At 43.5% G+C, this 13,412-nt stretch overlaps 1 pseudogene across 1 annotated transcript in view; it reads left to right on the top strand.

The window, feature by feature from the left end:
• The window catches only part of LOC308645778 (olfactory receptor 7D4-like), an 89,900-nt pseudogene extending 81,019 nt beyond the window's left edge, over positions 1-8,881 (top strand). The window contains exons 2-4 of the transcript in view: positions 391-526; positions 887-1,114; positions 7,903-8,881. The product of the transcript in view is annotated as an olfactory receptor 7D4-like (transcript). The remainder of the gene's footprint in view (positions 1-390; positions 527-886; positions 1,115-7,902) is intronic.
• Positions 8,882-13,412: the final 4,531 nt, after the last annotated feature.

Genomic DNA, 13,412 nt, shown 5'->3' with positions numbered 1-13,412 from the left:
AACCAAAACTAGAGAGTGGATGATAATCTCTGCTAAGTTGAGGAAGGCAGACTGACTTTACACACTCGGAAACAGAACTGGGTCGTCACTCTGCTGAGTGGGAATTGTCGTCTGGAGGGTTTAATGCAAGAGGAGTGGCATCCACCCAAGGGTGAGATGGTAAAGAGATAACATGGGAGGGGCGAGTTGGATATTCTGTGAAGGTTGCATTTGCCTCTGTCCCCAGCAGATGCACCAACTCTATGAAAGTGGAAACTGCAGAAGTGAATCAGAATTCCTCCGCCTGGGCCTCTCAGATGGTGCTGAACTGCAGCCCGTCCTCTTTGGCCTGTTCCTGTCCATGTACCTGGTCACAGTGCTTGGGAACCTGCTCATCATCCTGGCCGTCAGCTCTGACTCCCACCTCCACACCCCCATGTACTTCTTCCTCTCCAACCTGTCCTGGGCTGACATCTGCTTCATCTCCACCACGGTCCCTAAGATGCTGGTGAACATCCAGGCACAGAACAAAGACATCTCCTACAGAGTGCCTGGCACAGGCATATTTTTTAAATACATTTGCTGCAATGGATAATTTCCTACTGACCATGATGGCTTATGACCGGTTTGTGGCCATCTGTCATCCATTGAACTACAGTCACCATGAATCTACGGTTCTGTGTTCTTCTGGTTCTGCTGTCTTGGCTCATCATGTTCTGGGTCTCCCTGGTTCATATTCTACTGGTGAAGCAACTGACCTTCTCCACTGGCACTGTTATCCCACATTTCTTCTGTGGACTGGCTCAGCTTTTCATCTGATACACTCATCAATAATATTTTTCTGTATGTGAGCACCACTGTGATGGGGGTTTTTCCTATGACTGGGATCCTCTTCTCTTACTTTCAGATTGTCTCTTTCTTATTGAGGATGTCCTCTTCTATGGCCAAGTATAAAGCATTTTCCACCTGTGGGTCCCACCTCTGTGTGGTCGCCCTATTCTATGGGACAGGCCTTGGGGTTTACCCCAGTTCTGCTGGGGCCCATTCTTCCCAGAGAACCATGATCACCTCAGTGATGTATTCTGTGGTCACCCCCATGCTGAACCCCTTCATCTACAGCCTGAGAAATAAGGATGTGAAGGGGGCCCTGTGGAGACTCCTCAGCAGAGCAGGTTTTGGCCCTTGATGGATGGATAACTGACCTCAGAATTAGTGGAAAATATATTTCATAATTCAAATGTGAACTTGGCTATCTAGGCTTATTTTTTTTCCTTGAGTGAATGATTAGTTGCTTTCATTCCCTATGACTTTGCTTCTTTATATTTTTGTGTGTATTTCACCCTATTTACTGCTTTAATGATCCATTTCAATTCTCTTCCCTAAACATGGTCCATAAGTTTTCTCACAGGAATTTCTGAGTTTTCCAACTTGACATAGAATCTACATCAATGGGGCTGCGGTTGTGGCTCAGTGGTAGTATGCTTGTGTAACGTGTGAGGTACTGGGTTCGATTCTCAACACTGCATATAAAAAATAAAATACAGATCCATCAACATCTAAAAAAAAAATAAGAACCCACATCAAGTGCTAACATGGGTTCCTCAAAACTTATGAATGTTCTTCACCTGAACATCAATGTATTCTTGTTTTCCCTAGCGGTGAAATGAAAATCATCAAAGTGCTTACCACGTCTGTCCTGTGCTTGTTGATCTTCATGTTTGATTTTACTTATCCTGCAAAGAGTTCTTTGATGTATTTTCTCTCATGCACATAATTTCTGAAGGGAACAGACTCTCCATGGGTGCGTGAGAGCAAGTCTGCACTGAGCACACCCTTCTCCCTCTACTACTTTGGCTACAATGATTGTAATGTGAACTTGACATTCCAATTTCATGAATGTGGTGATACAATGCCTCATCTTGCTTCCCTCCTTGTGATCTTGCCCTGTTCCTTTCTTCTTTCCTTTCCTGTTTTCCTCCTTGATTTTGGCCATCTCATGAGTGAATCTTAACTATTTATCTTCTTTCTATGGTGAAATAATTTTTTTCCTCCAGGGTACACTATAAGCTGCTCATCCATCCATGCACTGATGGACACCTGGGTGATTTGAATGGTCCTGTGGGAACGGTCCTGCCTCCTGTGGGCACTCACAATAGTGTTCAGAGCTTGAGGACAGGTGTGTGCTGCATTGATGATGCTTGGGTAGATACAGACTGCACACACGGGGGTGGTCCCGTAACTTCAGTCTGTCTAGTGATGTCACACCCATGCTGATTTATGTGACTCTGTGATGTTTGCACAATGACAAAACTGTCCAACTGTGCACTTCTCAGGAAATACCCTCGGTGCTCAAGCATGCGAGACTCTATGTTCAGTTGCTTGGATAAAATGTACACAGGAAAGAGATACTGGGTAATAAGGCAATGGTAGGTACAACTTAATGAAGAATCACCAAACTGCTTTTCGTTGTAGCTGGCACGTTTCATGTCTAGTGTGGGAGGTTCAGGCCTCTTTACCTTGCTGCCAAAACTCATCATCTTCAATTTGATGTAAATTAAGGCTTTCTATTGGCTGTGAAGCAATCTCACGTTGCTTCAGATTTGCATTTCCCTGTAACTAATTGAGCATCTTTTTTAGGGGCTTGTTGGCAGTTGATATATCTTTTGTGGGGAAATGTCTTATGGAGTCAATGCTCATTTCGTAATTAAGCAGGTTGTACCTTTGTTTCTCACCTGTAAGAGTTCATGACATGGTCTAGATACCACCCTTATCATATATGGTTTTAGCAATATTTCCCCCTTCTATATGATTTTTCCCATGTGTCCACTTGGAAGCTTATTGTTGATGATTAGCTAATCAGCTGTTCATCAAATCTATCTCAAATTTGGTGACTCTGACTGCTAACTCCCTAACTTCTACCCCAAAGCTGACCTGGTCACCATCTTCTGAGTTCTGCTGTTAGATCCACCTCTAAGTGAGCTCTGGCAGTGCTTGTCTTCCTATGGCTGGCCCTGTCACTTACATCATGTCACACTGGCTCCTCCATAATGCATCAAATACCCAGATTATTTTACTTTTCATGCACAGTGGTATTTCATTGTGTATGTATAGCATATTTATTTATTTACATGATAATAAACATTAATGGCGATTCCCTACATTAATTATTGTGAGTATTGTTGCCATGATGATAGATTTGTACATCTACTTTGACATTCCAATTACATGCACATTATACAGATGTGCAGTAATGGGATTACTGGATCTTATGGTAGTTGTATTTTAAATTTGAAGGAACCTGCATAATGTCTCCCATAATTATTACACTGATTTATGTTGCCCAATATTGCAGTCAGAGGTCCCTTTTGTCCATATTCTCACAAACATGTTTTGTTCTGGTTTTTGAGATTAAACTTTCTAACTGTTGTGATCTGATGTCTCATTGTGGTTTTCTTTATGATTACCCAGATGATCTGTGATGCTGAGTCGTTCTTCATAAATCTGCTGAACATTTTTTTCTTTTGGAAAATGGCTAATATTACCACCCTGCAGACCCAGCCATCATCACCATGGACAGAAACTCTATTCAAACCATAGAGCATTGTTTAAAGGGAAAGTTTTTGTTTTTGTGGGGTTTTTTTTTTTTTTTTTGTATCCATGATGCTTAACCATTTAGCCACATTTATATTTTATTTAGAGACAGGGTTTTGTTGAGTTGTTTAGGGCTCGCTAAGTTTCTGAGGCTGGCTTTGAACTCACGATCCTCCTGCCTCAGCCTCCCCAGGAGCTGAGATTACAGGTGTGAGCCACCAAGCCCAGAAAAAAAAATAATGTTCAAGAATGCTTCATTAGACTGGCCTGATGGTACACGTCTGTAATCACAGTGGCTTGGGAGGCTGAGGCAGGAGTATCACAAACATGAAACCAGCTTCAGCAAGTTTTCAAGGACCTAAGCAAATTTGGAGAGACTGTCTCAAAATAAAAATAATAAGAGTAAAAATAATTAAAAGGGTTCGGGATGTGTCTTAGTGGTTAAGCCTCCCAGGGTTCAATATCCACTGTAGAAAGAAGAAAGAAAAGGAGGGAGGGAGGGAGGAAGAGTTTTTGAATATGATTTTCCAAAAACTTTATTAAGGATTTTTTTCATCTAGATTCATCATGGATATTGGTCTGATGCTTTCTTTCCTTGATATGCTCTTGGTATTGGTATCAGGGTGATACTGACTTCTTCATAGAATGAATTTGGCAGTGTTCCCACCCTTTGTATTTTACAGAATGATTTGAGGGGGATTGGTGTGTGTTCTTCCTTAGAGGTCTGGTAGAACTTGACTGAGAATCCATCTGATACTCAGCTTTACTTTTTTTTAGAAAATAGAGCAAACATTTCTAAAATTTATTTGGAAGAATGAAATAGAGATTCCTAGCAATTAAAGCAGAAACTTTGCAACTGTTAGAGTATACACAGGCATGACACCCCAAAAAATGGCATAAGCACCAACCTCCTTAATAAATGGCCATTTTATTAATTGGGTTATTTGAGGGCTTTGATGTTTTTTTGAGTTCTTTATATATTCTGAATATTAATCCCCCTTTGGAGGAGCAGCTGCAAAGAACTTTTTGCATTCTGTAGTCTCTTTACTATGTAGAAGATGTGCACAGCTTCCTTTGCTGTGCAGAAGATTTTTAGTTTGATGCCATCCCACTGATCGATTATTTATTTATTTTGCATATTTGGTTCTTGTTAGGGAAGTTGGCACTTGTGCCAACATTCTGGCATTTTTCAATATTTTTCTTTTTCTTTCTTTTTTTTTCAGTCACAGGATTGAATTCAGGGTTGTTCTACCACTGAGCTACATGCCCAGGTGTTTCTACTTTTTATTTTGAGACAGAGTCTCACTATATTACCAACTCTTGCCTCCACCTCGTCTAGAGTGTCCCTGAACTTGTGATCCCTCTGCCTCAGCTTCCAGAGCAGCTGGGATTACAGTGTGCTGCCTTCATTACTTACGGGGCTTTCAAGTTCTACCCTTAATTCTATGAGTCCATCTCATAGGTGCTATTAGAGAAAAATCCTATTGAATATTCATGATATAATAAATAAAATATATTTTGTCTCTCCAGATTTCTTGGAGATCTTTTTGTGCTCTGGACACCGAACAAGATTTGACTAAGGATGATTCTTAATCCTTAGATTTGTTAAGAAACTGGAGATGGAGTAAAATGTTCCTGAAGGGAAGCTGGGTACTTTGGAGTCCACACCTGAGAGAATAATGGTTTTAGGAGAAAACAAACAAACAAACAAACAAAAAACCCTGCAGGGCTGGGTGACTACATGCCTGTAATCCCAGTTATCAGGAGGCTGAGGCAGGAAGATTCCAAATTCAAGGACAGGCTGGGCAAGTTATCGATGTCTTATCTCAAAGTGAAATTAATAAAAAATAAAAAGGGCTGGGGTCTGCCTCTGGGGTCCCTGCCTAGGCACCAGGAAAGTGCACAAGTGAAAGCATTGGCCCCCTTGCCTCTTTGCCACACCACTTCCTGAGCAAACTAGGTCATTACAATGGAATTTCTAAAGATTGGGCTCTATTATCTTTGCTTCTCCAAATGGGGGACCAAACAGCATTGCACTGGGAGCCCAGAGAGACAAGCACGTTTACGTCGTTTATGCTCCACTCTGCTTCTTTAGGTTGGCTCAGTGTTCAATAGCCAGCATCAGGGAAAAAACAAAAAAGGAAAAAAATCCAATCAGGTTTAAGATATGGGGCTGGGGTAGGTAAAGGGCATGGACGGTAAACATGGCAGAACAGATCACTCCTCTCACCCCCAAGAGGGAACCTCTCCAGAAAGACAATCAAAACAGCAATTTATTTAATAAGAAGTTAGAGGATTAGCCCCCCCTTCCCCCATTTGCTGTTCAATATTCACTTATCCCAGGCCACAGGGAAATGCCCCCCTGGGCCACCCAGGTGTTGCTCTGACCAGGTGTCCTTGCCCCTCTGGGCTCCCAGTGCAATGCTTTTTGGTCCCCCATTTGGAGAAGCAAAGATAATAGAAATTCCATTGTAATGACCTAGTTTGCTCATGAAGTGGTGTGGCAAAGAGGCAAGGGGGCCAATGCTTTCACTTGTGCACTTTCCTGATGCCTAGGCAGGGACCCCAGGGGCAGAAAAAAGGGAAATCAAATACACACTTTGGCTCCGAACAGGGCTTTCCCAGCCCCTCTGTCGTTTATGCTCCACTCTGCATCTTTAGGTTGGCTCTCCTGTCTCCCCATCTCTCATCTCCTGGGCCTCCCCCTCATCGCTCCCTCGCCACCCACTTGAACGCTTCCCCAGAGGATGTAGCACATCTGCAGAGCATCTCCCCCAGGCGAGCACTGAGCTAGATAAGCACATCAAGAGGTGGGAGGAAGAGAAGTCCAGACCTGACCACATGGGCAATGTGAGAGCGCCCGTCTCAGGCAGTCCAGTTTTCTACAAGTACAGCAGAGGCCAAAGAGAGAGTGGTCCTCGCTGCCTGGGGCGGTCAAAGAAGATTTGGGGACAATCTATGAAAGGAAAGGCAGAAGTGTTTCAAATGAATAAGGGAGAAAGAGGGCTCTCAGGGAAGAGGACAGGTAAGTACAAAGACTCAGATCCATGACACTGCACAGGAGGTTCCCGGGATTGTAAAATGCCGAGTATCTAATGCTAATTTTCAGTGAAGTTCATACAGTGTTTCTTAAGTTTGACCAGCTAATATTTCGAGAGCATCCAAGACTCTCACTCCTCAAGTGAATCATCAGGGTTTTGATCACAATCATCACTGCACCGACATTTCCAAGGTGCTCAAGGCTCTAGGAAGGTGGAGCCTGGGCCTCTCTCCTTTGTATTCTTGGTCTAACCTCTGCCTGACAGAGGGGACTCTTGCATAAGTGCAGAATAAGTTAAATATGAAGAGACACAAAGAGAGTCATTTAGATGTATTCAGGTATCTAAAGACTCTCACAGCTGAGAGAAACCATCTTCAGAGAGAGGAACTAGGACTGTGTAGATTAAACAGAAGTGCATTTCAACTCAAGAAAAGAAAACTTCCTCTTACATGTGAATGAAGTTCCAGAAGACCTTCTCTGAGTTTAGAAACTTCTGAGACAGATAGCTAATATTCACACAGAAATTAAGGTTTATTTTTTTAATGGAGCAAAATAAAAGGTAGAAGGCTTTCAATCATCAGTACTGTGAAGATAAATAAATAAATAAACTTTAAAAAATGCCTTGACTTAAAAGAAATTTAAGAACTTCCACAAACATGCAGGGCATATTTAGAATGCACAGTGGAGGGTTTGATTTGACCTTTAGCATATGGAGGCATGCAGGATGCCTTGGTCTTCATGGTGTAGGTAGAGAGACATATTGGGAGAGGACTGGAGATGTTACTATAATAACAGAGGTATTTCCTACGAAAAATTTGCATAGTATTCTGTGAATCCAACTTGAGACAGAAGAGAGTTTGTTTCATGACACTGGTCAATGGCATAAAGACTATAAGTTACCATTACATTCTGCAACTCCCACTGATATCTCTCTCTCTCTCTCTCTCTCTCTCTCTCTCTCTCTCTCTCTCTCTCTCTCTCTCTCCCCATGACCAAAGATGCAAGGCATAAATGAGGTATTGGTGAGGATGATGGCTCTTTCTCAGAAATTAAACAACAGAGGAGGAATCTCCTTGGGTCCGAGACAATGCAAAGAATTCTGCACAGCATGGAACAGTTATTTAAAGATGAGTCATTGCAGGTGCTGGTGGTCAGAGCACAGAAAAGAGGGAAGTATTAGAGAGATGTTGGTCAGCTGAAGAACACAAAAATGCTTAAACATCAGGCTCATGAGTGAATAATTTTTAAATGTATGGCACATTTCTGTTTTAACTATGCTTTCCTCTTTCTAGCCAATTTCCATGAGCTCTATGGAACCAGGGAACCAAACAGCTACTTCAAAATTCATCCTTCTGGGACTGTGGGAAGATAAGGCCCTGCAGCCTCTCCTGTTTGGGCTGTTCCTATCCATGTACCTGGTCACCATCCTGGGAAACCTGCTCATCATGCTGGCCGTCAGCTCTGACTTCCACCTCCACACCCCCATGTACCTCTTCCTCTCCCACCTGTCCTTCGTGGACATCTGTTTCACCTCCACCACGGTCCCCAGGATGTTAGCGAACACCCAGGCACAGAACAAAGCCATCACCTATGAAGCCTGCATTACTCAGGTGTACTTTTTCATGATTTTTTCTGGGTTGGATAGTTTGCTACTGACTGTGATGGCGTATGACCGCTTCGTGGCCATCTGTCACCCGCTACGCTACACAGTCATCATGAACCCTCGCCTTTGTGGTCTTCTGCTTCTGCTTTCTTGGCTAATCTGCCTGACATATTCTTTGCTGCAGAGTTTAATGGTTTTGAGGGTGTCTTTCTGCAAAGAAACAGAAGTCCCCCACTTCTTCTGTGAACTTGCTCAGATCCTCAAGCTGGCCTGCTCAGACACCCTTGCCAATGATGTCCTGCTGTATTGTGTAACTGGCCTTCTGGGCATTATTCCCCTGTCTGGGATTCTTTTTTCTTATGCTAGAATTATCTCCTCCATAGTGGGCATTTCATCTGCTGGAGGTAAGTATAAAGCCTTTTCCACCTGTGGGTCTCACCTCTCAGTGGTTTCCTTGTTCTATGGTGCAGGCCTTGGGGTCTACCTCACTTCTGGAACAGCCCATCCATCCAGAAAAGGTTCAATCGCCTCGGTGATGTACACCGTGGTTGCTCCCATGCTGAACCCCTTTATCTACAGCCTCAGGAACAGGGAACTGAAGGGAGCTCTGAGGAGACTTCTTCAGCCGAGGAGCTTGCTCTCAGAGAGATAATGCAAGTCAAAGATAAACAAGAGAAATTCAGAGAGCTGATGGCTGTTGTGTCTCTGCACCAGTTCCATCCCCCTATATTCTGAAGACAGAAAAGAATCACTACTCTTGAAATACTAGAAGAAAATATTCTGGAACTGAAGACAACTTGAAGCAGCACATCAAAAGGCTCAGCATCCATCAAGGACAATGAATGATGGGCCCACCGACAACTAGGAAAAACCCCTTACCAGCAGCACAAAGTTGAGAAAACTAACCAGGAAGGGCAGACTAGGCTGCAGGTGGCACGGGGCTGAGTGCATGCATCCCATCTTGACTCATGGCACCAAGGAAGTCACATAGGAGAGGAGTGCCCTATCCTAGCCTCAGCCTTCTGAAGAGGCACTGTTTGCTGGAGGTGAGATATGTGGAGTACAGCACAGAACTCTCTTGGAAACTATGGATTGAACCAGGAAATGGCCCCCAATAAGAACTCTCCTCCAACAGGGAGCAGAGGGGACAAAGCTTCCTTTTCACATGGTTCGGCTCCATGGGGAGATGCTCTTGAACTGAGAGTACAAAACTAAATCCCTCTTGGGTTGGCTTGAGGACTGCTGAATGCTCTTGGGGAGCACTGGGTTGGACTGGGGCAGGGTCAATGTGAGTCCTAACTCTGCCATTTACCAGGATGTCTACCCTGTCAGCAGAAAATGTGAAGTGTCTACAGATTCTCAACAAGTGGTGGGGACATATTTATGAACACCGTACTTGTTTACTAAGTAGTGCTCTGCCTTGGACCCTGGATGTCACACCTCCAGCACATGTCTGAAGGTGATACAAACTGATTGCTCCAGAAGAAAAGACTTGATTCAGTCCATTTCCAACCTTCCAGCCACTCTAGGGAAGCCTTTGCCCTAGTGACCTGAGCTGAATTAGGAGGGCTCCAAAAGATGACTATCCTTATTAGCCTGAAGTGGTATTGATAGTCCCCCATTTCTCCCTCAACTGCATTCTATTGTTACTCTATCCCAGGGCTTCTGAACCTGGGCACTGTTGAAGTTGGGGTCAGATATTGTGAACATGCATGTGGTGCAGGCTGTCCTGTGCATTGTAAGACATTCAGCAACTCTGTGTCCTCAAGTCATTAGATTCTAGTAGCAACCTCCCCATTCTTTCCCTGTTAAGCCATGACTATCCCAAATGCCCCCTGAACGTTGCCAGAAGTCCTCTTGGGGCAAAATCTACCCTGGATGAGAACCATTGATCTATCATGAATTGGAAGAGTCAAGGAAAGGGAAATGTAGGGAAAATTCAATGAGGGGAAGATCCTGGTTGTCCTAAGACCCAGAACACAGTAGACCCAAGAGACTGACTTGTCAAGCATCCTTGGGTACAGGAGGCCTCAGGTCTGGAGTAGAAGAAACACCAAACCACATTTGTTGAATAAGTTGAAGAACATTTTTAGTTATTTCACACCCCCAAGAACCTTGAAACAGGACCCTTGTCTGTTATAAATAAGTCCTTAGAATCTAAATAAAGTTCTAAATAAATTTTTGCTAAACTGGAGGTTTCTGTGTGCCCATTACCTCAATTTATTAACCTGTTTCACACTTCACCCTGGGAGGCAGTACCCCACCTCCATTTAGAAAAAAGGACAAAGTAGCAATCATTGGCCTGCCGATATCAGAACATCTCCACTGTCTGAGCAAAAGGCAAACCTTTCCTATGGATTTTGCCTCCAAGTATATTTTTGGAAAAGATATGTGTCTTTCTGCTGACCTTTCTTCTTCTTGGAGAGGTTCTGCAGGAAGTTAAGTCCCAGGAGCCTACAAGGTGCAATTCCTTGTAGGAGTTAAAGGACCAAGGGATATTGTAGCACAGACTTGGCTCAATTCCCAAAGCCTTCATTTAGGGATGCGTACCCACCATCCTTTTGTCCCATTTATGGCCAAATTTAACTCCACCCAGGACCATCACCTAACTTCACCATAAAACCTATTTCAAACCAGAAAAAAGACCTAGAGACAGAAACATATAGGAGGGAAAGTCATGGTCTTCCAACTCTGAGTCAGACTTTTCCACTGAAAAAGAGAAGACTTCTGCCAATCAATCATATGAGATACCATCCACAGACAATTCCCTTCCTATGTCCAATGACCAGAAATTTAAAAAAAGTGTGTGTGGGGGGGGGGGCTCAAATGTCTCCAAATAAATGAATGACAGTCCTCATGTAGAACCTGCATGGAAAGTGCATTTTGGGACCTTACAGTGCAGAAGCATGGGGGTCACCAATTAGAGCTTATAGGGTTCACTCTGTCCCAGGAGCAGACAAGAATCTAGAAAATTAGTCAGATTTATACATTTGAAGCTTTTTAGGAATTGAATCTAATCCCAGTGTCTGAGTGGCTTTATAAAGATTTCAATCTCATATAAAATAAGGGGCTTTCTCTGGACAACTCACTGACCAGTTTTTCAGAACTGCAAACCAAATTTCCTTCCATCTGTGCAGTTTTGTCCCTGTCCCTAGAATTCTCTATGCAGAATTTCTACACATAGTTACCAAAGAAACTCTGGGCTCCAAATAGTGCTCTATTTCTACATCTCCCATGAGAGAACATGGGGACTTCACTGTGAGCTCTTCCAGGTTACCACATGGATGGGAAGATAAAGAATGGGGGATAGTGGGAAAGGAAGCTAGTGGTTAGAAATCAGACTTTCATTCTTCATAGGAAAACATGGTTTGAGCTGTTCAATAATAAGACACCTGAGGACACTTCTGGGGGCTCCCTAACTTGACTGTGGGGATGGTTTCATTTAGGTCCAAACTTGCCAAGTTGAACACTATAAATATGCACTGTTTCCTATGTGTCAACTGCATCTCAAGAAAACTGTTCCCTCTCACTTGGACTTTTACAATAAAAGTACACGGACATTGTGGCAGATGCAAAATGAACCTCCACTCCATTTCTTCTCCATATCCATGTCCCTTCCACTCTGGGATCACCACCTGATTACACTGGCCCATACAGAGTAGGTGAACTTGACGCAAGCAGGGGCCTGAAAACTAGGGGAGCCTTGGGCACTGTGTGCACAGGCCCTGCCTGGACTGCTGGAGGATAAGCCAGGAGCGGAGACCAAGTAACCGTCCACTCAACCTGGTAACACCCTGCAGATGCCAGTGCAAAAAACTCTCCAGCTGAGTGTGACCTAAATTGTCAAACAGTGAAAAATTACACAAATGCTTGTTACTGGGGAATGAACTCGGGCGCTTTGCCTCTGAGCTACAAGCTACACATACAGTCTATTTTTTTTTTTCCATGTTGAGACATAGTCTCCCTAAGTTGCTGAGAGGCTGGCCTTGAACCTGTGATCCTCCTACCTCTGCCTCCCTACTCCCTGGGATTACAGGTGTGTACCTTCTACTCTTGGCCAAAGAGTTGTTTTAAACTGCTGTTCTAGATGGCTTGATATGTGACACAAGTTAACAGAAATAGGTTCCCTTCAATCCATCTCCCAAGAAAGAACAGTGGTTACCTTGCTAAACTGAAAATCTCATGAAATGCCAATGGATTCTCATCAACTTCCAATTAACATTTGTGACTAATATGCACTCATGTGCCATAAATGTGTGCTGACAGGAAGGACTGCCTGCGTGGCACATCACAGAGGTCCCGCAGGATCATATTGCCTGGTGTTCGAGTACACCTGATGCTTACAATGATGAAATCACTTGCACCCAAGAACACATTTTTCTGAACAAATCCCCAATGTTAAACGACACATGTATCGTTGGTGCATGCTGTATATGAACTATCCTGTCTTAATCCTCCAGCTTTATCTCCTACCCCAATGATCCTTTTATCTCAAGAACCTGATGAAGTCATTTTTTTCTGGGCCTCTGCATTCAGGACTGACATAACCACTAAATTCTGTTCCTGAATCGCTTAATAAGCCTCTCACTTTGCTTGTGTCATCTTCCCTACAGGCTGATTGTCCCCACTCAATGTCCCCTTCTTGGGGTCTCCTGAATGGACTAGCCCTAATAGCTGTTATTGTTCACTTCTGCTCCCAGACCCTTACTTGGTTAAGGACAGGAACATGTCTTATTGATCTCTTTCTTCCCAACACCTAAGTATAAGGAACACCATGAAACTCATGACGTATACATAGGTTTCCCACAGAGGAAAATATTTGAATGGATCGAAACTTCTTTAAATGTTACAGGAGACAGAGACGGCCTTGCTGGAGTGGCTCCAGGAACTGAAAATGAGACAAGAATATTGGGTTAATTAAAAGTCCCCTCCAGAGAGCAAGATCCCTTGTCCTGAGTGCTGGCAGGGAAGTGCAATGAGAAGCAAGAGCCCTGGGCCACTTTAGTAATGAATCCCACTGGAATTCATTACTTCTTCCTGCAGCTAACTTATGTGATAGAAAAATTGGGCACAGAGGGAACAGTTTTGCTGGATTCCCAAAGCTTCTAATTACAGAAATGGCACCACTTTACTCCAGGCTAAGTGTTCTCCCCTGCGGTATGGCCTCTGTGGTATGCATCCTTTTTTTCCAACCCTAGG

The sequence above is a fragment of the Spermophilus citellus genome (genome assembly GCF_964194105.1).
Source record: "Spermophilus citellus genome assembly, chromosome: 3".
NCBI classification, from domain to species: Eukaryota; Metazoa; Chordata; class Mammalia; order Rodentia; family Sciuridae; genus Spermophilus; species Spermophilus citellus.
The sequence above is the reverse complement of the archived record's forward strand: the minus strand, read 5'-3'. Positions and strand labels throughout refer to the sequence as shown.